General features: G+C 43.4%; 1 long non-coding RNA gene across 1 annotated transcript in view; it reads right to left on the bottom strand.

Moving 5' to 3' along the window:
• Positions 1-460: 460 nt before the first annotated feature.
• Positions 461-24803, bottom strand: part of LOC113458923 (uncharacterized) — a 41010-nt gene continuing 16667 nt past the window's right edge. Inside the window, exons 2-3 of the long non-coding RNA XR_003379676.2 lie at positions 8054-8201; positions 461-1503 (exon numbers count right to left, since the gene is read on the bottom strand). This is a non-coding gene — a long non-coding RNA (uncharacterized LOC113458923). The remainder of the gene's footprint in view (positions 1504-8053; positions 8202-24803) is intronic.

Here is a 24803-nt window from a genome sequence, read left to right as displayed (position 1 = left end):
ACTCCAGGGGATAACATTTAGTCACACAAAAATCCCAGTTGGTTCCTTCATACTTAAACCCCTGCCCTCTGCAGTTGAAAAGTTAATTTGGGAAAAATGGCTGGATGACAAAGCAAGGAAAATATGGTACAACAGTCTTAATTTTATTTTTAACAATTGTCACTGTTGAAGTAATACTGGACATAATACATAGAATACATAGAGTATTTAGTACTCTACCATTTGATCTTCGTAGTTACAAAACATGTGTTCCTGTCTACTGAAGATGAAAATAGGGAAAAAATTACACTGCTGACTGTCTGCTCAGGAATGGGACTTGAGCAAGAGGAATGCATCAAGCAAAATATGTGTTTTTATAAGTAGAAATGTCTTTTTTTTTTTTTTTTTTTTTTGCATTGAAATCCAGTAACTTCTACTCTGCATCATTGCTTCTCTATGTGACAATTGGAATATTGCTGAGTATTTTTAGTGTTGTGCTAATTGCACCTGACACACAAAAAGAATATTACTTGTTTGGCATTTATTAAATGTCACTGGTTTTCCAGTCTAGAAACCTGACCCATCAGCTGAACACCTCTGAGTTCCTCTGAACTCTCACAAGGCACCAGACCAGTTACTGCAACCTTCTCAGGACAGGAATCTGCCTCTGCTGCACGTGCAACCACTGTGATACCAGAACAACCCAAGCCTTTGGAAACTGTGCTTAGGCTAGGCTTATGAGAAGAGAGGAACCACTTCTGCACTAAGGCATACTTGTTACTGATCAAGCTGAAAAAACCACTCCTGAAACAATCCCTGAAACAGGAAAACATTACTGCTCCACTTTCCTAAAATGTCACATGCAAGTAGTTCTTCTGATGGCTTGATTGTCTTGTTTAAAGAGAACAGTTCACCACCACTGTAGAAAAGCAGACTAGCAAGCAGACATACAAATGTCCCAATGTACAAATCAGCAAGTAAAGCCCCTTTTCTACTGTCAAGAGGTGGAATAGGCAGATATCCACTCTTCAGGCCTTATTTCACTGCCACGTCATGATCCTGAAAGTAAATATAAAGTAAATATTTTTCCAGGGTAGGTAATAGAGATGTTCAAAAGTCAGAGTATGGGAAAGATAATGATAGTTTTTTTTTGTCTGCACAGGAAGGTAAGTCTTCTCTCCAGTTATGAAAACATATTAAATGAATGAGCATTTGACCACTCACAGTTTGAAGTCTTTCTGCTACTCCAATGATGCAGCGGGTGGGAAAAACATCCACGTCTTGAGCAAAAGTCACAATGTGCTCACATGAAAGTCACTTTTAGAATAATTTGTATGGATACACAGAATCTCTATCCCACAAACAGATGTTTGGGATCTTGAACAATGAGCTGTGGCTCAGCATTCATTCTCAGTACATGAGCATGAAATCCCAGAAGAGCAGGGAGCTGGCAGTTGTTGTAAGCTTTGTGGCATGTCCAGTGGAGGCAAAGAGCCTGCAAGTTTCTAGTGGCCTCTTACAAAGCTGTGGAAGAGAAAAACAAAATCAAATGTATACAAGAGACTAGTGGAGAGGGCACATTTTGCGAAAATTTTCTAAAAAGGTCCTCAAGACTAATTGTATGAAGTGATTAGAAAAGCATAACAGCCTTTAAGATATGCTCACCACTTCTCAGAGAGAAATGAGTTTGAATTGGCTAAATCCAGTGCAGTGCTCTGTCCTTCAGCTGAGTAAAACTTGGTATTAGCCCAAGCACACTGCATATTGTGTACAGGATGCCCATGGAACAGACCATAAATCACTCTGTGTGCATAAAAAATGGAAGCCAGATGAAGAAGTGCAAAACTTGGCCACAGGTGTCAGGTTCTGATTTGCCTAGCAGAGATGGTCCAGCCCAATATGTGTTTGACTGGCCTCAGAAGTGCAAGGATTTGGATGTTTCAACAAAGCAAAGTTCAGTGCATCAGTCAGACTGAGAACAGTCACATTTCTGGCCTTTTCTTTCTTCTGTCTTTTAATTTAGAGCCGACTAACACAAAAGACTCCTCCGTGTCCTTTGCAGGACCCTGACATGAAAACCACCTCCAAATCTTCCCTGCCATCTGAGGGAGACGTATAGAGGGAACGAAGGGATGGATGATATGTTGTTGGTGTGTGAGTGAAAAAGCAGCTGCAAATTGCTGTGCTTGGGGTTGATTTGGAGTGCTGACTCAAAACTGCTGACTGTGGCAGCTGACAGCAGCACTGCCAAACCCACAGGGACCAGACCCCAAGGAGGGAGCATCCAACCTGGCCCAAGGGCTCTCTGTCTTACCCAGCCTGCTTTCCCACATGGCTAATGGGCTTTCATAGCCTCTAGCTGTTTGTTTATCTTCGGGGTGTCTAATTGTTGTTATGGTAATACTTAAAATTTGCATTCCAAAACTCATTTTGTCCCTACCTACTCAATCGTCTAGACAGCCCACACTGGAGGAGAGAAATTATCCATACTACTGAAACTGCAGCCTGGATTCCTGGCTTTTTATTTTTTAGAACTAGGCAAACACAAAGTACTTGTCCTACTTTCTAGTCAGTAAGCTGAAATTCAGCATGTTTAATTATAAATCAAATAATTGACTACAAAGCTATTGTGGTATGGCCCTCCATGCTGTTGATGGTTTTAATTGCAAACTGTTACACGATGTGCTTCAGTAACAAAGAATGAGCCCTGAAGTAGCAGAGGAAATGTCCTACTTTGACTCTATTTTTACAGTCAGGATGCAGGAAATTTTCTGGTGTGTCCCTCCTCTCCATGATGGACATGGACAAGAGAACCGTAGGCCACACAAGATGCCATTGGGGGCCATGCTGTGTTCAGAGGGACAGCCCAGCAGCTTGCTGCAGACTGTTCCTGCTGCCCCTTCCTCAGGACCCACTCTCAAGAGAGTCATGTTCCTCCAATAACCAAAGAGGAGCTTGCATGGCTCCTCCTGGAGCTGAGGATGAGACAGACCATGGTGTGTGTACAGAGCACTCTCATCACACCAGATGGAACCCCTGGATGGCAGTCATGAAGGGGAATGACTAGAGGTTAAAGCTCACAGTGCTCATGGTGTTTTCATTGCTTGAGAAGGCAGGGGCTGCTCTCTCCCCGCTCTGGACACAAGGATCCTAATAGCCCCACTCCCCTGTTAAAAAAAATAATAAAGTAACAGCTCTTGATTCCAGGGCATGTAAAAGAGTCCCAGGGGAGCTGGAGTCTTTCCTTCTCTCAGGCCTTGCACTGGTGTCAGGCCCAGGGTGGGCACATATTGAATCTTCTGGGAAATGGTGACACCTGCTTCTGCTGAACTAGACCACCACCCTGGAACAGACTGCCCAGAGGCATTGTGGCTTCTCCATTCTGGGATACACTCAAAACTGAAATGGGCATAACCCTGAGAAACTTCTTCTAACAGGAGTTGCTCTGAGCACGGGGCAACCTAAAGCCCCCTCCACACTGGTTTTTGGGGGCATTTTATAGCCTTGAAGGTTCTTCACAAAGCAGAGAATAGGGGTGTTTTCACTGAATTGTGTCTTCAGTGGTGAGAAAGAGACACAAGTTTGGGTCCTTATGCACAACAGCACCAGGCAGCAGCTTCTCTGTCAGCTCCTCCAGAGGTCCTGCTTGCTCCTCTTCATTCATCTCACCCTCCTCACCAAGCACCCCACTAGGCTGGTAAGTATAATCTGGAGGAAGACTTTGGGAAGTTCCTTGTACGGTATCTTGAGCACATTGAAGTAAGAAAGACAAATGAGCTTTTCCCTCGGCAGATTAACATGAACCAGGAATGATCCTCACCTGCACTGGAGCCAGGACCCACCACATGCTCAGTTTGGGCCAGCAAGTGCTGATGAGGAAGGGGCATCAGCCCTCCAGTGCCCCAGGAGGATGAGGAGGTTGGGAGGAGGTGGGGAGGTGTATGCTTATACAAAAACATCTCAGAAGTAAAAGGCCATGCTGGTGACAGGTGTTTTCTAATGAGGACAGGTCCAATTTCAGCAGATCAGGAGAAGTGAGGAGGGGAGAAAAATTGTGTAGCCAGAGAGGCATAGGACCTACTAATAGGAGAGAGAAATTGCAAATCTCTTTTCTCCTTTTCTGCCCAAAACTCTGCTCATCCCTGTAAATCTGTACCTGGATAGAAGGCCTTCCCAGAAGTTGCTGTAGATTTATTTGACTTCTTTTTCTTTTCATTCCCAGTGGGATGGAAAGAAAATAATAATAAACGATACTAATGGGAAAAATAAAGAAAAAAGAGAGAAATGAAACCCTGATGCACCAGCTGCTCACCACCCATTGGCTTGTGCCCAGCCCATCTCCGAGTGGCAATCAGTCCTTTCTGGATAACTCCTTAGAAAAGAAATCTTGAAAGCTGCCACCAGGATGGACTGAAAAAACACTAAAACCACTGTCTCCTTCACCCATGGACAGGAAAATCTGGAGCCTTCCTTTGTTGAATGCAGAGACTGAGCAGACCCAATTACCTGCAGTGCCAAACAGTGTTACAGCAAGTCTTTGGGCAGAATAAATATAAAATCGTCCAAGTCAGCTACGACATATTTCAGGCATATTTAGTCATTGAAGCTGAATATCCCCAGCTGTGTTAAACTGTTAAGCTGTTGAGTTTGCAAACCACTAACAAAAAGTAAGCTAAAATAGTCTTGCTGTGCCTGCTCTTGCCTAGCATTGCTGAGGAAAATGAAACTTAAAGCCCAGATCATTTCATGTTTCTTGGAAAATCACCCAAGTCCTTCACATTGATGATGTGTTCCAGTACCTTCCTGCTAGAGAAGTTATTTATTTAGCAGTGTCTAGGATGTGAATCCTTAAATAAGGACAAGTGAGCAACTATTTTATTGTATTACACGTTCTCTTTGACCTTACTCTGCTAGGCTACTGATGTGGCTGTGCTGAACAGACCTGTGCTCAAGGAATAGTTTTGGTCCTGCATTTCCTTAATGAGAGAGATCTCTTTTCCTTTCTCTTGCATGCAACAGCAGTTTCTAGGCAGTTTTGACTTAAAACCCTCTATTTTTATATGACTAACTATAGCAGCTAATCATTTATAAAGCTAAATGGTTGAGATTATTGTGAGAACTTGAAATCCAATCTCCATTTTTTTAACTGAACTGCAGCCTATGCATGCATGAAGACAAAAGCTCAGAGTGTGTAAGAGGGGAATCAACAGGGCCAACTAACAGACAAATCTGTGATTTAGGGTTAATATGGAGGAGTAAAAATCTTCCTGAGCTTTTGTGTTATTTTGGTGTGAAGTGTTTATGGGGGAGAGATGTTTTCCCCTCTCTCACTCTCCCTGGGCACTGGTCTGTGCACACCCTGTGCCAGTGTCCTTCCAGCTGTCACAGGCGTGCTGGAGGCAGGTGATCCTCTGCCAGTGAATACTAATGCATTGGGTTTTTTTCTTGATGGGTGGCTTTTTGGCAAGGTCACCTTGTGCTGCAGGGTCCATGGGTGGCAATTCAGGGAGTCTGGATGGCCCAAGGCTGCTGGAGCTGTGCTGAAGCAGGGTGGCTGCAGGTGAGGAGAATAAGGAGGAAGAGAAGAGGAGAAGGAGGTGAGGATTCAGGCCTGAACCCTGCTTCCAGGCAGCAGTGGCCTCCTGTCTGCCAGGGACGTGGCAGAGATGCCAGCTGCAGAGCTCCCTGTCCCCTAGGAAAGGAGGAGCCCAAGCTCTAATGGGGTCCAGTCACTGCTGAAGCAAGAGCCCTGTGTGGGGCTCACTCGTTCATTCCACAGTGCAGCAGTGGGTTTTTCTTTTCCAGACATATTTCTCTGAAGCCCCCAGAGCAAGTGACACTGGCCACTGTGCTGTGTGAAGAACTACTGCTGTGATAACATGGATATAAGGATATAGATAATTACCATAACCTTTCTTTATTAGTCTCTGATTAAAATCCTAAGTAATTTATATGCAAATTAGCTGCTTTGATTATTATCCTGACAAATGGCCAAGCTGGCCCTTGGCATGGCAGATCTGGCTATTGTCCTTGTCAGCTCTGCTGCTCTTGGGCCATTGGCACTGCAGGAAATGGTGCTGAAAAGTCCTCAGCTGTCTCCTAAACTCTCACAAGATGCAAAACAAGCCCATGCCAGGAAGTAGTGGGAGGAACCCAACAGCTCCCTGGCTGGGAGAGTCGGGTGAGACCTCTCCCTTTCCTTCTTGACCCAAATAACCCATGCATTGTCAGCACAATGTTTGGGGGACTGCAGACTAGGTCATGAGTGCTGGATGGCTTCTGAAGGATGCTCCTTGTACAGCAACAAGGGATGAAGCTGGGGGCAATTTTCTTTTTCTTACAAACTACTGCAGGGTAAGTTACCTCTTTGGCAATTTTCTCAGCCGTGAAAGTGAGTGGGTAGTCCAGCTCTTTCTCAGTTGTGTGCAAAGACAGGGGAAAAATACACAGCTAGAGCCTCATGAAGGCAAAAGAAATTATTAGCTAATTATTTTTTTATACCTGTGGCTAAGGAGTTCAAGGTAAACTACTGAGTAGATGAAGTTAGTTTTGTTAGCTGAAAACACAAATACTCATCAATATTTTTCAGAGTAAAAAAAGGTTTTGAATGACAGATTATATCCTTCCAGGCCCTTCCTGGGGACAGCTGGAGAGAGTTAATTCTAGAGGCTGAGGCAAGCCTGTGATGGTTGTTGCCATCCTTCTGCAATGCCTGGAGATTATCAAAAGGCATTAATTCCCATTGTCTGTAAGGCAGACTACACCATTCCTACATATCTCAACAACAGTGATGAACCAGCCAAAATCACCTGAAGACTGCTGGGGCCACATCCTGAGCAGTGCTCTCCTGCAGGGTGCAGTGGCAGGGCCAATGTAAAGGGCCTTGGTGCTTGGTGTGAGCAGCAGGTCTGAGACCTGACAACTGTTTTACATTGCAGATAGCAGTGTCTCTTCCCACAGACTTCAAGACATTACAGCCAGAGTATTAATCCTATTTAGGGCTTGCTTGTTTTGCTATTTAGTGTAATAACTATTTTTTTTAAAGGAAAACTTTCCTGCATTTTGAAATGAAAACATAATGGTAAGATAGGAAGTAGCAACCAGAAATACAGACTTCAAATCACACTGCAAAAAACCCACATTAAATCTTGTAGTACATGGGCTTGGCTATTCAAAAATTCTTTCATATACTGGAGGGTTTTCTGTGAAAACCCCCTGCTGGGCTCTTAAAAGCAAAACTACAGAATTTCTGAGTGTTTGGACTTGCTCCAAATTGTGCTATTGAGATAAAAATGCTTTAAAAAATAAAACCACTACTATTTTATCTTATGCTGATAATATGATCTAATTTGATTGCTGTTTTTTACCATTGACTGCATAAAGTGAATTAGACTGCCTAAAAGGACAGGAAAATCGATCACTGGAAACAACTGAAGCAGGTAGTCCTTAAGGAAATAATGTCTTAATTCCCTAGGCACTTCCCTGGGAAGGAAACACAATAGTACTTTGTGAGGGCTGAGCTGGTGAATAGAAACATCCTTTTTTTTTTTTCCTCTTTTTTCCCTCCACATGGGCACTGAACTGGGAAGTTCCTGCATAAAACTGCAAGACCAAACTTGAGAGCGGCTTTGGAAGACTTCAGAGCTGAGCTGCTTGATTTCCCATCTGTTACCAGGGTCAGAGCTGTTCCTGGGAGCTACATGGCAGCTTCAGAGTTACATTGAATAAATATTTCAAAAAGGTTTTACATGGAAATACATGAGAAAATAAACCTCCCCTTCTAAGATGTTTGACAGTGTATTAAACACTTTCCACTGTCTCAGGAAAGCCCAGCAAGCACACACAGCTCAGTGCATATAGTTTGTCAAAGTCTAATGAACTCTTTAGTGGAAATTCTCTGTGGCTTTGTGGGGATTAGGCTAGCAACCACATTTGTTCTTCAAGATCAAATGAATCAGTTTCCACAGGCGACCTGACTTCCAGAACATTTTCCTGTCAAAATTAATCTCCAAAGTAATTTGTTATCTGTTGTCTCCTTTCCACTCACCCCCCTCTCCCATGTGCATATGTGTACCTTTGGTGGATCCATCCAGGTCTCTCAGTCATTTCACAAAGTGGAGAAGCAGGAGACCACATGGCAGGAAAAGTATTTCCTATGGGGACCTCTCCACTGGGCAAACACCTTTCTGGTCACTTCTGGTTTGCATGGCTTCACCACCCCCCTAGAAACAAACAAACAAACAAACAAACAAACAAACAAACGAAAAAGGAAAATCAGAGACTATTTTCTATAAAAGGACAAAACTATTATTCTTTATGTGAAAGGAAGAAACTCAAGCACAAAGCACATATCTTGTAGAAATTATTAATATTCCTCAGCAGTAGAGAGCTGCATTTTCCTTGTAAATTTCTGAAGAAAACTCTGACAGTCTCAGATGTAGGTAGAGATAAATCTTCCACCTGATTCTAATACACTTGGCAGCATACCCAGTGCAGCTTCACCCCCACCACCCACCTTGTTTGCTGGAAACTTGGTCCCTGTGTGGGTGCACTTGCTGAAACTCTCCTAATGTTGTTGTAGTCATGTTTCTGTGGTTGCCGTCTGTCACCAGAGCTGCACTGGTGCTAGGCAGAAAGACAGCACCTTTAGGGAAAGCTTGCACGTGCAGCATCTCCCTGATGTGGGACAGGTCTGAGATGGGTTAGGAGTTTTTATTACTGTGGTTTTTGTCTGTATCACTCCCCCTTATGATTTGTTTCTTTGGGCAGAAACGTTTGGTAAGGAGTTGCATTGCAGATGGGGGGCTGAGGTACTAAATGCAAGTTCTCCAGATGTTTTACTTCCTCATGGAGGCAACAGGAGATCATTGCTTTCACTTTCCATGGCTGGTCTTGGGTAAATCCCATGGTATTAGCAGGAGAGGTGGGAAGGCATACATGTATCTGTGATGCCAGGATGGGTGAGTACATGTTCCTGCACAATTGTGATGCCAATGAACGATTCCTTTTAACTGACTACAAAGCTGCAGCTGCAGATAGCAGCAGGATGGAAGGGCAAGAACCAAACCGGTTTCTGTGCAACAACCTGCATCCTGACCATCCCTTCCCTGTGGTGGATCACAAGGAGTAAAGTCTTCATGTATCAAGTGATAATGTTCAAAGAGAAACAAGCAAACACTGTAGAGCCAAGTACTCCTAAATATTCCACCATACAGTAAGGAGCAGAAGAGTTGTCAGAAAGTTTAATGACTACATCATATGATATGTCTTTCATCCTGTACTTGTTCACGTGTTTGCTCCTACCCCAATAACAACGGAACAGCTTCCCTGTTTTCAGGACAAGCTACATATCACAGAATAGAGCTGCAGAGTGGCTGTGTAATCTTTTTCACATGCTCATGCCTTCAGAACCCAACATGGCTGTTTCAAAGCTGTGCAGCAGCACCTACCACTGCGGGAGCAGCAGGATGCTGTGGCTGCCATAGTCTCTCCCTTCTGCTCCACTTGAAAGGGATTTTAGGTGGGTTAGACTGAGGCATTTCCTATAAATCCCTTCTAGGGTTTCATTTGCTGTAGTGTGGGTCTCTCTGCTTCCCACCCCTGTCATTGCAACTCCCTCTGATCTGTGTGGTCTCCAAACCACAGAACGAATTTTGGGAGAGCACAAGTTGCTGGCTTTTCTGCATGTTTCCAGAAGCCTTTTTTTGTGCACTTTTGTGGTTTGATTCAGTGCTGTACTCAAGCCTCGCTCATTGTACTTCTCATCAATGTAACCACGTTTCCTGCTTCCCGTTTCTCTACACTCTCTAAGAGCAATCATCTCGTTTTATGAATGCTGATTAAGTCTTGCCCAAATTGGTCTGGAAAAGACTGTGGAGCAGAGGTGCCCTTGAATTAGTGGAGGACAGAATGACTGAGGAGCAAGCTTTTGAAAAGACTGAGAGCTTTTACTTTGGCTTCCAGAGGGTCAGTGTTCATCACCTTCTCAAAAAGCTGCATAAAACTTCAGCAAACTCAAGCACACACACACACTGGAGACCCCTAGCTCTAAGACATGCCACAGGAAATATTACACTCCACATGCCATACATTTTCTAACTACTTTTGAAAGGGTTCTGAGAGATGGTCCTGCCCAGCACATTTCAGAGTTTCTCACATGTGTCTGCACTCAGTCTGGTTGGGGGTTTTTGTACCCCTCAGGCAAATGCAGTTCCAGCTGGGCAGTTGGTGTGGTTCAGAGCTCCTTGATGGCTTACCACAGATCTGATTCCTTCTCTGCCCAACAGCAGGATCAGCTTGTACCTAAGCTGTTCACAACAGATGTTTGCCTAAGCTCTTATTCAAAAACAAACAAAAAATGATAGACATGTTACAGTTTCCCCAGCCAATCTATCTAGTGCTTAATCATCCTTATTATTGGAAATTCTTTCATGTTCATCCTGAATATTTTTTGCAATTATCAGTGTCCATTATTTCCCATCCTCTCATCAAAATTATTCCCCCATATTTGCAGGTAACTTGGATGTATTTAAAGATGCTTATTATCTCCCTTCAGTCTTGTCTTTTCTAGACTAAACAACATAATTTCCTTCAGTCTTACTTCATAAATTGTATTTTCCAGATCTCCGATTGATTTTGCTACTTTGAAGAACTGTACTTGGGACGTATTTCTTTTTCATGCTCTTAAGAAAAAATTAAGATGTGCTTAGAACTGAATGAAATACCCTAGGCAGGGCCTTGGCAGCACTAAATTGCCACGAGGTATGTCAGATAGTTCATAAGTGGTGTACCTCAGTACAATGCTTTCAGCTTCTGCAGCAGCAAAACATTGTTGCTTTCTCATGGTACAGTTACCCCTAAATCCTTCTCTGCTTTTTGGTGCTCTGTTCTGGTGTTTTATACAAGTCCTGTCTTCATATATAAACAACTTGTTATCTGAGTGACAGCAGGACAAATGGGGAATTTCCCATTGGTGGCATTGCACCTCACCTTTTTCTGACTGCTGAAGATGAGCAAGATCCTTCAAAGTCTGTCCTTAATCCTCAGCTCCAATTCAAAGCTCTTGTGATTGGATAGGTGGTGACTCTGTTCTCCCAGCACGAGGCAGAGTGGCTGTGCAACACCAACTTTTACAGCTTTTCTGCCGATAATCTGTTCCTGGTTTCCATTGGCTCCCCGTGCTGCTGCCTCTTGCCACAGGGGCTCGGCGCTCTGGAGCAAGAACCAGCCTCATGTTCTCTCTTTGCACAGTGCCTGGCATGACAGCATCTTGAGCCATGATTAACAATCCCAAATATAATGACAATAAAAATAATACTGTCTCTCTAACTGAGAAGATCCAGTTTGCAACAAAATGGGAAAAGGAGAAGAGTTTATGAATGCATTTAACTCTCCTCTGTAGGTCTAAAAAATGTAATGAAAGGCAGCTTTTAAAATTGAACTGCCATTTCTTTAGGAAAATACTCTTTTGCTGAGGAGAGTGGTACATTCCTCTCTGTAAAAATGTCACATTTTCACCTGGGGCATATTCATGAAAATTAAAACTTTGCTTCTTGTTGTAAATCTTTGTAAATTTCCATGAATTTGCCCCAGGTGAAGATGTGACATTTTTACAGACAAGAATGCTCCAGTTTTGCTGAGAGAGGCAAGAAGGCCTTTCTGTTTAAAAAAAGGCAACAACAGCTTTCTGCTTGTGAAAAATATCTATCCCTTTTACTGAAAAACAAGACAAAAGGGGAAAAGGAGTTGAGCTGTTGCAAAGCCGTGTTTTCTATTCCCCACCTTCTGATCTGCTTTTATGACTAACTACTGTGCTCAAAGGCAGAGAATGAAATGTAACCATGCATTGAATTTATAAATCCACTTTAGAAAAAAGACTTCATTTTCTGCTGAAAACTGGTAACTTTGCAATTAAGGTGTCATCTTTTCTGGCACTAATGTTGTTATATATCAGTGGTTATCATGAATCAGCTACTACAACTCTCATTCATTCAAAACTTCTAAAATGGATGCAACATACAACCATGAAAGAATCTATCAAATAATGTAAATAATTTTGTAATTAGGAAAATAACAAAATGAAAGTCTAGTGCATTCTGTAAGCTTTTTTCCATTTCTATAATTGATTATTCACTCTGTCCCTGACATGGTACAGACACTTTAACCTTTATGGCCGAAGTTGCCAAAGGAGAAGGGGACTTATGGGTTTGATTGCATGAGAGAGAGCGAAGTAACCCTTGTCAGCCCATTTTCTTGACTGAGCCACCCATGGGAAAGAGGAGTCCAAGGGGGTGATCATGGTAATGTGGTAAAGAACAGGCTGCTCCAGGATGCTCTTGGGCATACCTCTCTGACAGTCTGGTGCAAGCTACTTTATGGCCATTAATTAACATATTGTGGGATCTCAGCATCTCAGTCCTGAGGTGCCGAGCCACCGAGACCACCCTTGGGGGGCTCGGGAGTCCTGGAATGTTGCCAGAAGTATCTGGTGGCAGGACTTTGACCCTACACAGGAGACGACACCTGTATGAGGATAGGAGGACTTCACCGGGGTGAATGGTGAAGGGATTAGTTAATTAGAGAGTGAGACACAGGGTTTAGGATTTATGTACAGGGGGGTTTAGAGAAGTAAGATGGAGGAATTGGGGCGTGTCCTGTCCTTCTTCTTCTTCTTCTTCTCCTCCATCTTCTTTGGTGATGGTGGCACTTTTGGATTGGTCATTACTGAAAGTGCACCAGACAATAAGAATAAATGGTATTGGGGAAAAATGATAAATATTGTACACGTAACAATGGGTATAAAGATAGGTGGCTGTCCGGAGGACAGCACAGTGTGCTCATGGCTGACTGCTGAGCAGACCTCTGTCGGGCCGAAAGAAAATCTTTTAGATAAACAATTAATAAACATAAAGACCGAAAGAAGAACTGAAGCCTCTTCTCGTTCTTTGATACGCGGGCTGCCCCAAGGCCACTCCGGGCCTTTCCAGGCCCTTCAAACAGCCGAAAACCGGACAACATATCATAACTGGGGGTGGGCTCTCAAGGTTTTCACAGAACAATTTGTTTGGAAGGCACCTTTAAAGGTCACCTCTAAAGTTCAATCCCTAAGTTTTCATAGGGCTTGGCAAGCCTTTCCAACCTCTAAGAAGCAACACTTAAAACCCTGTCCCACACCAGAACATTTGCATGATTAGTTTGTCAGAGTGAGAACAAAGATTTGCTTCCAGAGACCCTGGGATGGAGAAGGCAAATCCTTTCATGGGCCAACAAGTCAAAAGCCACTGAGTACACGTATCTGCTGAGAGGCTTTGCCTGCCCTCTGATGGTGCCACCTCACTTTCTTTCTCAGGTACCTCTAAATGCTCCTGTAATCCAGGACAGCTCCAGCCTGAAAAAAGTAGAGGTCTAGAGCTGGTTTAAGAAAATTCATTTCAGTTCTTTGCTTCCTTCCCACCTCCTGCCCATGTTGTACCTTTGATGGATGACTTCCTGGAAACCTAGTAAAATTTTTAAGTATTTGGAAATAAAAAGGTGTGTGCATACATGGTAACCTTCTTGTTATCACCCTGCTCTTGGCTTGGCAGCTGCAGAGGAGAAGGGTTAGGCTGCCAAACCTGCTCAGAGGTGGCAAGTGTGGCTTCATGATGGAAGAAGAAACCAGTGCAGGAGGTCTGTTCTCCTGTGAAAGGGCTGTGCCATGAAACCACGGCAGGAGAGAGGCAAATTTGCAGAGCTATGGCTAATATAGGGGAGCAGGAGCAAAGCAACCTGGAAAAGTCGCTGGAAAGGGTAATTATGGAAAAAAAATAGGAAAAAACAATGCTGGGCTGCTTGTTCCACACAGGAGCCAACAGACCCATGCATTTGCTAATAACCTTCCCCCAACTTGATCAAGGGTGGGAAACTCATTGCTCCCTGTCACACATCAGAGCTCACAGCTCCTGGGGAGCCTGTGCTGCCCCAGCCCTGGCTGGTTTGGGAGTCACTGGATGCAGGCCAGCTGCTCTCCCTCCTTGATGGGCTGCTGTGCAAGCACTGTGTAACACAGGGTTGGACCTGGAACAAAGAGTGAAAGGGGACATTGCTGCAGCTTTTAGCTGGCACCTGACCTTTTCATACTGTAGCTGGAACATCAGAAAGCCAGAAGGGGGTTATTTGCTGCCTGAAGTCTGGTCGATCTACTGTGAAGCTTCTGCTTGCTGTGTGTGCTGTGTGTGAGTTCAGCAGCAGTCCCTGTGTGTCTAAGGTCTTGTTATTGCCCACTCAGTTGTAAGGAAATGAGAAGCTAATGCTAATGCAAAAAGAAGGTCACTGAAGCATAAAAAGAAAAAAAAATCTCAGACAGCAATCTCTATACCCCAGAGAAGTGGCACCCTATGTTCCCAAACTGGCAAAGTCCTTTAAGCTTTATTAGAACTGATATTTGAATAGGCAAATAAGTGCACTTTTATGCAGTGTAAACCCATAAAAAGTGTCAGTCTAAAAATATTCTCTACAATGGAGTTTCCCCCTCACTCTAAGCACTGTAAAAACAATAATTACTGGTGCTGCCAGGGAATGGGACTCCCATTAACCTCTCCTCAGTTGTTAAACACCTCTGGCACAGGTGTGAGTGCACGCGGCATCCCCAATGGCATCCCCTGTAAAACTATGGCTGTAGGGGTGACACAAGGTTGTGAAGCCAATGGAGTTACCTCTATGAAAGTAGTTCCTCTTGGCTTAGCAGGTGTTGTTCATGGCTCAAATAAGAGAAGTCATCAGCACTGGAAGTTTTGTGCTTCCACATCACTGCTGTTGGTGATCGCTGCCTGGCCCTGAGGGGTGAAAGCCAGCAATTTCCCTCCCAGCCCAAATTGCTGACCTCTGATACCCAAATAGAGACATGTGATGGATTAGTGCCAGCTCAGTGCTTTCTGTGAACATTTCCTGAACTCACCACGGTGGCAGGACAATAAGAAAAGCTCAGTTCAGACCACAGCAATTACAGTTAACTATATTTTTCTCACTGATCATTGGCTTTACACACAGGTCCCAAAAGGGATTTTTGCGCTGACCTCCAAATCAAACTAAGAGAAATCAATAGCATTTAGGTGTCAAAAGATAATTAGATCCTTTTGAGGACTCAGACATGAGTTTCCAAGCCAGCAACTTATTTCATGTTCACTGGTGGCTAAATTGAGCCAGCAGGTCTGGAAATCCCTGAGAGTGAAAAATGTACAGCCCATAGCTATGGCATTCCCATAGGAACAAAGGGAGCAGCAAGGCAAGTTTCAGTGCTTTCAGTGCTGTGATGCCTTGCTGGAACTGGAGGATGAGCTGATAAAGTACACAAGCCTCGTTTGTGCTGAGATAGCCACTGCCCCTCCTCTGGCTTGAGGAGTTGCACCTCTGGTCTGCCACAGTTCCTGACTCCCCTACTGCAGAGGGATGCAGCTATGGAGAAAAATGCAGTATTATTTTACTTAAATGGCTTCCACTTCCCAGTACCAGTTGCCCTAGGAGTCTTTACAATTAATCTTGCAACACAAGAATGGTGACCACCCAGCAGTCTAACAGATAAATCTGTTAGGCAGCGTGCATGCTCAGCCTGCCAACAGCAGTAAATAAACGCTAGTGAGTGAACTTTGGCAATAAATCAAATCTTTAAAAAAAAAAAAAAAAGAAAAAAAGCAAGGCCAAACAAACCAAACCACAAACCTAACCCCAAACCCCAATCCAACAGCCCTTTCCCCCTTGATTCTGTAATATGTCCCCAGCCTCCCCACAAAACAAACTCTAGCAAATGGCTTCTGCAGTGTGTCCCTGAAAGTTTATTGGGCCTGACTTACTTTGAAGTAGGAGAATGGGATTTAAGGGGAGTAGCTTGTCTTTTGGCAGAAACTACAGGAACACTTCCCAGGATCCAAACCAACCCAATGGGAGACCTTGCCCCTGTGGGGTGTTCCCAGCTCCAGAGAGACCAACTCAGGGGCTTTCTTGGGGCTCTGAGTAGCTCCCTTGTCCCTTCCTGCACAGAAGAAAACCATTTGCCCTTGCCCTTGCCCCTTTTCCATGAGCTGGGCTGGAAATCTGGGTGGGATTTGCTGTTATCACAGTGTTGTCTTTGGCAGTCCAATATACCCTGCAAGGATTGATGGCTCTCCCTATTGATTTGGCACCAGATCCCTCCTCTCAACTGTGGCCATGTAAGTCCTCTGGGGGAAATGGGCTTGGGTCCAGTAGTAAATGCATAGAATAAAACATGGGATATACGTAACATTTTGTTATCATAATTATTTTGAAATAATTTATTTACCTGGAAAGAGTTAGCTCATGCTCAGCATCTGGTTGTCAGTCGGTCCCTGCATTTTTCTTTTTTTTTTAACCCAGTTTTTCAGCTGAGTAGACAGAGGAACAAACCAAGACCAAACGATTTGCCAAAGGTCACGCAGAGAATCACTGGCTCACACAGGATTTATAGGGAGATTTGCCCTGGCTGCAGTCAGCAGTTCCTGTTTTCTCTGTTTGGGTTTGCTCTGACACCAGGGGTTCCTAATTCAGCTTTGCCAGTTCATAAGACTTTCTCACGAGTCTATTATTATTTGCTGTTTCTTAGAAAGCTAATTGTTCAATGATTTCAAACTTGGCTTGGATGAATTAGGCTTCTAGTTGTGGTGACAGCAGAGTAAAAAATAGCTTTGGACAAAAGCAGATTGGTGTATCTTCTCCATGCTTAGAAACTGGAATAGAAGTTTCTATTCTTTTAAAATCTCATCATTTTTTACCCTGACTCCTGAGCTTTGGAAAAATAGCCTCATAGCTTGTGACTGCTTGGATCTCTCTTGCTGCTGAGCTGCTCATATTTCTGAGTTCCTGTCTCTTGTATCCCCTGTGGTGTGAATTACTTTCTCCACCTTCTTGACACCTAATTCAACTATGTTGTTTTACTTTTCTTCTGTAATTATTCTTCAGTTTTGAAATGTACTTGATATTTTAAAAAATAGAGGAAAGGACATTCTGCTTTCAGGTTTGTACTAGTTTCTTTCTACTCAAATGGCTCCATATTTCTCTTTCACTTATTTCAGAAAGGTCTCAACCCCAGAGAAAGCTGTCATGATGTTCAGGATACTAAGTACTTGCTAATCCCTTGCTGTCTATGAGCTAGAGCTGCTCAGAATTTCTGAAAGTGAGACAGCAAGCACAGTGCATAGGACCAGGTTTAACAATAATGCAGCAAGCCAGGCATCCTCATGCAAAGACATAAGTTTTTGACAAAGATAAGGGGATAGCGTTTAAATTGAACATCACCAGCAACAGCTACTTTTGGTTTTAATCAGGACTGCACTGAGTTACATATAGATTTTGGCTCCATGTCTATGCACAATATACCAGTAGGCCTGAAACTGCCTGTTTGTCCATTGCATAACAACCTTCCATCCCCCTTCTTACATGGAAGTAGACCTTAACATCCCTGCAGTGTTAACTGCCTAGTACTGCATGTAATTACATACAGAGAATTATCCCTACACTATGATTAGCCAAATGCATTCATATGCATGTGAATTACTCTTTGTGCTGACACAGTGAAAGGCTAGAGGCCGCTTTTGAGAGGAATGTGCTTGTGTGGTCCTCCAGGAGCACCCCCTAATGGGAACTGTGTTTGCATCTTTTCTGTCTTAAGCAGGGAGAGCACCTGGAGCCAGAGACAGGCACTGCATATCTGCCTTCAGAGCACCGAAGGTTCTGTGATGGTCCTCTCACTTGGATTTTAATTCTTAAGGCTGCTCATTAATGTGGGAAATGTAGCTGCAAACAAAACAAAGCTCTCACATCTGATAGCCACAATGACTCTGCAAGGGAGGCTGTGGTGAAATGGAGGGGTTGTGTCTGGTAGAAAAGATGCTGCTAGATTTGCATCTGGTGGAGATTTACAGCTCCAGGTCGTTCTGTATGAACAAGCCTGAGGAACCAAGCCCATCTCCATGAAAGTGCTGAAAGTCTGCAATAATTTTGAGCAAGTTGCATAGCTCATTAAAGTTTCTCCAATAAGTATTATTTCTCTTCCTTTACAAGGCACTGAGGCTAGGGGTTCACAGTTAAAGGTTATTAAAATATTAAGTGTAATTTTCTGCTGTGTTTAACTCTTCCAAAAGAAAGTACAGGATATGGCACGCAATGTGAAATATAAATACATGTATTGCAGGGCAAGCAACTTCTCTTAGGAGATGGTGATCCCTCAATTATGTGCCTGGGGGATATGTCTTTGAATTAAAAGTTCTTTTTTTTTCCTTCTCTTCTTGGTCCACCCTTGCTAATTAGCAAACTAATCACCAGCAGCCAGCTATTACAGGCTGGAGCGGAAAAAAGGAAGTTTGTAGGCTTCAGACATATCAGCCAGATCTGTGTGACTTTGCTGGTTTGGAAAAAATTCAGATGCAAGAAAGGTGCTGAGCATACAAACACTGATGTGTACCTATTGATGAATGCTGCAGTGTCACAGGCACAGGACAGAGCAGCCAAAACAAATAAATGCTCCTGGAATGAAAGCGTTCCTTGTGGGACAGCTCACTTACAGCACTCTCATGTGGTTCTGTCCAAGGAGGCTTATCACAACACAAACCACAGCTGACTGGGCTTGTGGGGCAGGCAAGAAATCCTGGGCACCTCCACCAGTGCTGCTGGCATGAGCCCAGCTGTGCCAGTGCCCAGGGCTGTGCAGCGTGAGGGGTGGCTGGAGTTTCTTGCAGGAGGCACAGGCACGGCTCTGCAGCTAGGTCAGCAGCCCCTGCCTCCGTCATCTGCCACAACACAACGTGCCTGCCTCCCTCCATCCTGCTCTTCTGCGTTTTCCAAGGGTTCCTTGCACCCAAGGGGGTGCTTTGGCACTGCCTCATTTTGCAGCTCTCGGCCACCATCTCTGGCCAGTTCTTCCTCACCTTCTAGACACTGGTTCTGACTTGCTCTGAGGATAAATCATCCACAACTGAGTTGATAGTGTAAATAATAGCTTGCAGTGAAAAAAAAAAAGAAAATATTGAGTGTTTTGGAAATATGGACAAGTTAAATCAGTATGAAAAGCAGTACTGTAAAGTAATATGATTTACATTATTCATATGAATATTCTTATGCTCATTTAATTTCTCTTTAAGGAGGCATGGTGTTTCCCTAGGATTTCCTACATATGTGGTAAGAAAAGAAACAGGTGATTTTGTAGAGTGAATTTAATGTTGTCCTTGTCTGCATTAGTTCTGTGCAAAGACTTCAAAAGAGCACAAAAAATGCAAGAAGAATTAGTATTTTACAAATTTTGATGAGTCAGTATTTCAACAAGAACAAGTCAACCCCTTCATTTTCACACATTACACACTGCAGGGAAATGGGTGTCTCCAGTGTTAGATCCAGTGTGCAGTGCAGGTCTCTCATGAGGCCACTGAAAGAACAAGCACATTTCTGTTCATGCTTTTACCATGAGCTCCTATAGACAACACTCTTGCAGGCAAAAGTACTTTAGAGAGCACCTACCTTCCTGTGTGCTCCCTGCCACATTGGGAGCTCAGTCTCCTCCTCTCTCCAGTCCTTGGACAGACCACAGTAGAAGCATATCACTAAGACAGTATTCCGCTTTTGTAACTACCACTGAATGACCGAGGGACTTTTGGAACAGGTCTGGTTTTGTACGAGTTTAATTCAGTTTATCTATATAACTATATCTATCTATTTATCTATCAGTTTATCTATCATCTATCTATCTATCTACCTATATTTTATCTATAAACCGAGTGTTTTCAACACTTTTTGATTTATGATCCCTGGATAATGTGACCAGTGAAGGTATAAGCCCATATGTCAATGAAAGTAGTTCCTCAACAGAGGAACTGGAATAAATGTCTGGCCAACAGACAGTTATTTAAAAACAAGCTTGTTTTTCTCAATTGCTTTTCCCAGTCCATGGAAGTCCAATAGTGGCAAGAGCAGTGAGAAGGTAAAGGAGGTGTTTGTTGTTGCAGTAGTGATAGACAGCATGAGGTGGTGCTGTTCAGCATTATCTTTTTCATTTATTTATTCATGGTCTAACTCAGCTAGAATGTTGTTACATTCCATATTTTTTCAAGAAGGCTTTTTCTCCAAAAAAAGACAGTGGGTCTTGTTGCAGCAGTTTTATTAGCTGCAAAAGTTTGCTTGCTCTCGTGGCCCATCAGAGAGAGCTTTTCAGGGAAAATTTCTCCCAGGAAACTACTGCAGATTTGAACCAAGGCACTGGGAAGGAAGGCATTGCTTGCACACCATCTGAGCACCAGTCTTCCAGGTGGAATTCTCCAATTGTGAAGAAAATCCATATTACATCTGAGGAGGTCACCATGAAATCCTCAGAGGACTGCATAGCAGAAGTTCTGGGTCAAGAACTGAACTCAGTAATCCTTGTGGGATCAGGATATTCTGTGGTTCTATGACTCTATGAGAACATAAGCCAAGTGCCAGTGAAAAGGATGGTGATACTTGAAGATAAATCACACAGGGGAAAAAAATGCATCTCAACAAACATTTAGAAAACAAAGTCTGCCTGAGTACTGTTACAGGATTTTGCCTTGGATCCACTGCTGGTGTTCACTGCAGTGCTGAGCTCTTACACCTCTGGCTGACTCCTATCTAGGAGCTTCAATCTGCTGGAGAAGAAGAGCTCCCTGATGCCCGACCAAGGCAGCTGTTCAAAGCTGTTTGCCATCCTAATGTAAAACAGCCACTAAGTTTCATATCTAGAACTTTCTATCAGCCTTTGGCTATTTTATTTCATTCATTAAAACAAATGCAATGTGTCACTGACCTCAGTTAGACCCACAGTGAGATCTGGCCTGAGCTTACACAGTAAGTGGATGCAATGTCATTCATTCGTAAGGTTTCAGCTGCATTCTTCATTCCAGGAATAAGCATAGCCACAACACCCACAATATCTTACAAACCAACATCCTTGCCAACTACATTTCCACCCTATTGCTTTATACAAACTGGGCAAATTCACTGACAGCAGTTATATACACAAATATTAAAGTCAGGAGACTGAGAAGTACCCTCTGGCATCCTAAATACAAGAACTGTCAATGCTGGAAGTGTGAAAGGAAAGTGAGTAGTTTTGTATCCTTTTTCTGATTCATATTTCTAATCACCATCACTGTTGGAGGCAACACTGGGATGGGTGAGAGGTAGGATACTGAGTTTTGATATGCTCTCATTTCCTTCCTGCTGGGATGTCCAAGGTGCAGCTAACAGACATGGGAAGCCCTGGGCAGAGAGAGATACCCAAAGGAGCTAAGGACTTGTCCCTCCTGTACCTGAGGCGCTAAGTGTGTCAAGTGCTCCTGAAGCCCGTGGCTGTAGAATAAACATTTTATATTTTCCTGGAGGGAGTGTAAGCCTGACATGTCGCCAGATACTAAAGAGTCTTTCTCTGCTCAAAACCAGGATAAAGCCACAGAAACAGGAAACTGCTGCTCCAGAAAGAGTTTCTCACTGACAATCCAGTGTCTAACATCACCATGCCAGAAACAATATTCTTCCTAAGTCATTGTTCCTTTAATTCCTCAGGGTCAGTTCTCTGAAAACTTTTTCTGTGCTGTGACTCCACTTTCAGCAGCCCATAACTTACCTCTCCAACTAATCTGCTGTCCCACTACTGGAAGTGCCTGCAAAACTCACCAAAGAGTCATGCAAGGAAGACTTTTCTGCAGAAAACCAAGCCCATCCTGTTTATCAGCAAGCTGGTGACTGAGGAGTGTGAGCACTTTCATGGTCCTGTTCCCCAGCAGGATCTGCTCCTCCCTGGAGATTTTGACCCTTGGCTGAAGAGCTGCTTCCTCTTACTATTCAGCTGTAAAAGCAGGCAAAAGCAATCCCTGCCCACCTACCTAGAAGTTTTCCTCTGTGTACCCAGATTAAAGAAAACCCTCACTTTCCAATCCTTTCTGACATAACCCAATACAGAGTGTGACCAGAGCTGGAAGGTTTCCCACTCCAGCAATTCAGCAATCATTCAAGAATTAATTAGGCAATAAAGTAGAGGAGATTCAGCTCATTTGATCTAACAGCTTGCCAAGGAATGGTGGCTATGTCTCCATCTGATATACATACCTTGTAACTCAAGTACTCCTTCCATATAGTCTCCAAAAATACATTAAAACCAGCTGTGAAATACAGTGCTGCCATAAACTAAATTAAAGAGAAAACTCTTTTGAAACCTTAGCCTAGAAAAGCATTAAGAGATCATCAGGTCTGCATTAAATAAGGCTATTTATGTGAACTGTCAGAACCATAAGCTGTATATAATTAGAAATCAAGAAGCTAGGACAGTCAGAGGCATCTCCGAGCTGCCCATTTCTTGATGGGAACACATGGAGAAATGCCCATTGTCTGACTGGAGAATGAGATCACCACTAAAATTACTAGGATGGAAGTTTTAAGAGAAGTTCAGTCAACTTACTGGAATAATCCCCTGACCTCACTGTAATAATTCCTTGCAAGCACAATACTCTTTCAAAAGGGTGTTCAGAGATTCTTCTCCATTATAAGACAGTGAAAATTGTTGTTGCTGTATCAATGACAGCAGATAAAAGGCTCTTTTCAACACTGTCTAGTTCCTACCACTGGAATCAACTATGCTCCTACCAGGGCAGAGACTTGCACTGACTTCAGCAGCACAAAGTCAGGCCTACAAGTTATGCCTGTGCACCACATTTGGGGGAGATAAGATATATTGGACAAGATGCCACTTTCTTTTTGTTCCCCTCAAGCAGCTTCTCACAGATGCAAGCATTTCTACCTCCTGCTGTAGCCTAAACCCTGATGTAGCTTGGATCTGTGGCTTCTCTTCTTCCTTCCATTTGATATTTCTGCCAGGCAGCATTTTTCAAAGGTGGATTTTTTTCCACATCCTGCCTCTGGGAGGCAGGATTTGGGAGAGGACATGCAGCCATTTTTCACTCCTTGAGCAGCTAGTTTTGGAAATCATGCATTCATGATATTATTTGCAAACAGTACTTCTGTAAATCAGTAACCTTTGGAAATTCCTCAGGAAAGTGACAATATCTGGGTAGGCTGCAGACCAGTAACCAGAGATGTTGATCAGTGGGGCACATCTCACCAGTACAGCAACTGACCTCAGGTATGCAGTTCTTAACTTCCACCCTAACAACAGTGGCATGGACAGTTTTATTATGTTTGGAAGGACCTCAAGGCCTCAAGAATGCATTGTGCACTGGCAGAAGAGGAGTGTGTTTGAAGATGTTTAGTACAAATGATGAATAACTTCTTAGGGCTGAGATGAATCCATGATGTACATTTATTATCTGGTTTATATTTCCGTGCTGCTCAGCTTCTTTGTGAGACTACGGGGAAATGTTAACAAATTAATTGCATCCACTGCTAAAAGGGATCATAAGAAGTGTTCTCAATTATCTGGCTTATACAGACACTGTGTGTGGGAGGTTGAGCTGTTTGCTACCAGCTATTGCCTGTATTAGCATAGCACCTATAAACCTCAGAAATAGAACAGGCTCCATTTCAGGGATACCATGAACACACTAAAAAAAACCAGTCCCAGTTTCAAAAACTGTTCTGAGGTATAGATCCCTGAAGACACCTCAAAGGAAAAATCAGCATAACTCAGCTGTTTTCATCTCTAAAACTTTCACCTTTTCTTTCTAGGCGAAACTATGACTCAGAAGCTTTTTGTTACTTATCTACTGTCCTTTCAAGTTTTATCTACAAGTCCCTAGATAAAGTTAAGCCTAAAACTGAATATGTATCTTTTTATTTCAACTCCAATTGTGTTGCTGATGTGATGGTGTTAACTTGATAATATTGCAACATGAGGTACATCAGATGCACTGGAATTGATGTCCTTCTAACTACCCTACAACAAGATAAGCTTCAAGGGCAGGAATTTTTCCAGAGGATCTTGAATACAGACAGCAGATTTACAGATAATATTTCAGTCAGGTATAAAGCACACCAAATGTGGTGTTCTGTACTGTGAGGTAGCTCTGTGAAGCTGGAACACATAACGCAATCAGTACCTTTAAAAAAAGTAAACAAAGCAGATTTTTGTCAAGAGACAACCTTACTGTAAAGGGCTTACTTGTTCTCCAGCCAGGTAGTGTGAGCATTCAGGACCTGGGTAATGGGACTGGGTCAGTACTTTGTGCCTGGAGTGGCTTTCCACCCCATAAGTCGCAAACTTGTGAAAGTCTATTGGCTTCTTCCAGATGGAAGAGAAACATCAATACAATCCCACTAGATCTCTAGTGGTCCTCAAATCCAGCTGAAAATGTTTTGGTAGTTCTGTTTCTCCCCTTCTTCCCATTAGCAAAAAAAAAAAAAAAAAAAAAAAAAAAAAAAAAAAAGCTAAATGTTCCTGTTAGAAGTTGTCCCTTCTTGTAGATGGAGGATCCAGGGAGCTGCAGGCCTGTCAGCCTGATGTCAGATGTCAGTGCAGGCAAGGTCATGGAGCAGAAGACCTTCTTCAGAGCCATCAGGTGGCACATACAGGACAGCTAGGGGACTGGGGCCCAGCCAACCCCTGTTTGTGAAAGGCAGGTCCTGCTTGACCAACCTCCCCTAAAATGGCACCGTGATCTGCTTAGTGCAAGAGGGAAAGGCTCTGGATATGATCTACCTGTCAGCACTGGGGCCATTGCCCACAGCATTCTAATGGAGAAACTGGCTGTCTGGTTTGGATGAAAGGTAAAACAGTGGCTGAATGGCTGGGTGCAGAGAGTGATGGTGAGTGGAATTGCACCCAGCTGGTGGCTGGACACTGGTGGTGTCCCCCTTGGCTCAGTACTGGGGCCAGTCCT

The sequence above is a fragment of the Zonotrichia albicollis genome, chromosome 2 (assembly GCF_047830755.1).
Source record: "Zonotrichia albicollis isolate bZonAlb1 chromosome 2, bZonAlb1.hap1, whole genome shotgun sequence".
NCBI lineage: Eukaryota > Metazoa > Chordata > Aves > Passeriformes > Passerellidae > Zonotrichia > Zonotrichia albicollis.
The sequence above is the reverse complement of the archived record's forward strand: the minus strand, read 5'-3'. Positions and strand labels throughout refer to the sequence as shown.